This window comes from Sycon ciliatum, chromosome 1 (genome assembly GCF_964019385.1).
Source record: "Sycon ciliatum chromosome 1, ocSycCili1.1, whole genome shotgun sequence".
Taxonomy (NCBI): Eukaryota; Metazoa; Porifera; class Calcarea; order Leucosolenida; family Sycettidae; genus Sycon; species Sycon ciliatum.
In genome coordinates this window covers 77,179,240-77,181,289 of record NC_088643.1, presented here as the reverse complement: position 1 = coordinate 77,181,289, position 2,050 = coordinate 77,179,240, and the positions used below count along the sequence as shown (strand labels likewise).

The following is a 2,050-nucleotide window of genomic DNA, read 5'->3' as shown; positions in this document are numbered from 1 at the left end:
AAATTTTGATTTTAGGGTGAACTTCCCCTTTAAAGGGGAACTCCGGTCCAAAATCACCCCCATTTTTTATTGCGGAATCCATTAGAGTATGTCGTAAGTGGTAGAATGGCGAAAACCAGAAGCTTCTACGACAAGGATAACATACCTAAATTACCAATTGCGATTTTCCATATTTGGCACGAGGGGGCCCCCGCCCAGCTGTGACGTAAAACGTTCTCAGTGACCTCCAAATTTTTTTATTCAAATGGTAGACCTGCAGAAATTTTGAAAAAGGTATTCACTGTTTTTTCGTATTCATTCGATCATCATGTTGGAGGAAGAGGAGACCACGGGAGGTATGGAGGTGGACGCCACTTCGGATTCAACAACACCGAGGCCTTTTAGGTTCGAGCCGAAGCGCGCATCAGCGTCTGCGAAACTGTCTACAAGTAATATTTCTGAGACTAATAATAATAATAATTCGCGGGATTCGCGTTGGCATCGCTTGATTGAATGTTCAGAAACACACAAACTAGCCTTCGCTTCCGCAGGCCACCACTATGCCTATGCCTTGCACACCTGAGTGGCGAATGCAGACCTCACAAGTGAGTCAGGGGAGAGTAGGTGAGTCTCTCAACCAATCGGGCGTGTAACGGGCCATAACCCTGTAAACTGCATCCTTGTTACCCTCACTCCGAGCTGTGAGTACCCAGTTGACCGTGGGTGTCGGCGCAGTTCACCACGCATAAAGAGTCTTTACTCACGTAAAAAGTCTTCACACGCTCCCTGCTACCAGCGCGGGTCTCGAACTCGGGACCTCATGATTCGCAGGCAGGCCTGCAAACCAATCGGCCATATGCGTTGGTACTTTCTGTTTCTGAGACTACAAAACAGATGAACGTGAAGAGAACGCTTTGGTTGCAAGTGCTCGCGTGAGAAGCACTGCTTCATGCCGTTGCGGACAATGCAGCATGATGTGGAGCGAGGTCGAGTCGACTTGTTGCTGGGAGGTTCCTGCAGCTTTCAGTAAACGCGGCGAGCAGGAAGGGCTGCAGTGCATCATGCAGCACTCAGAGTTTGCTGTTGTTTGCCTGCAAAAATCAGTGCTCGAGGTGGCATTGCTTTCCTTCGAAGAATTTCGGGCAAGGTGTGGACCGTGGTCAAACAGGTGAGGATTCACTGAATCGGTTTCATTATTTCCTTTCTTTCCATGTTTCATGTACCGGTACAAAATACTAGTAGATGGGAAGTGTTGTGCAATGATTTTGTGTACAGTATTCAATTTCACCAACTTCCATCACACAATCATGAAGTTCTATTGCACCCATGCCAATATAATTATACTGGTACACGATGTCTTTCATTCATACTATTCCTAGCACTGAAAGTGTTTCAACTGTGTGTAAAAGTGATGTAAATTTGAAAAAAGGCCAAAGTGTCTTTAGTATAGTAGCCCGTAGAAATATTAATTCGAATCCGAAACTATTTACACTGAAACTATTTACTTTTACACAATCATGAAGACACTCGTGGTATGTGTATCTACATCTCTCCAACTGTTTTGTGCAGGATTTGGAGACATGTGGCGTATAGACAATACACATGGTTCACCCATGGATACTTTGGACGCAAGCAGCGGCGTGTGATACCGTCTTGCGTGGTATAAGCGTGATAAAGCAGCTGTACCAGAAGCCAATGCAGATGCGCACTGGGGCTTTGAGGAAGCAGTTGGACATGATGATGATGATAATGCTTCTTGGCCTGGTTGACGTTCACATAATCATTGGTACATGTGCATGCAGAATGTAGAAAACAGTTGACAGACACGATTTATAACTATTCTTGACTCGGGCAATATTTGTGTTTTCGGGTGGGCGCATGCTTTGCACCAATGCAGCTGCAGGAACAATCTGGTAAAGTTGACAGATACAATGGCACAAGACTGTACTGTGTTCGGGAGCATGGGGTTGTGCCGGTGCCGTGTGCCGTTGCGAATGCCGAGAATGGTTGTATGCACATCGTTCAACAGGTCCTTCAAGAAGTTGCAGGACATTGTCGTGCAGCTTCTTGG

At 46.0% G+C, this 2,050-nt stretch overlaps 1 long non-coding RNA gene across 1 annotated transcript; it reads left to right on the top strand.

The window, feature by feature from the left end:
• The first annotated feature begins 659 nt into the window (after positions 1–659).
• LOC135807116 (uncharacterized) lies at positions 660–1,825 on the top strand. The gene is made up of 2 exons (XR_010551471.1): positions 660–1,147; positions 1,549–1,825. It is a non-coding gene; the product is annotated as an uncharacterized LOC135807116 (long non-coding RNA).
• The last annotated feature ends 225 nt before the right edge of the window (positions 1,826–2,050 follow it).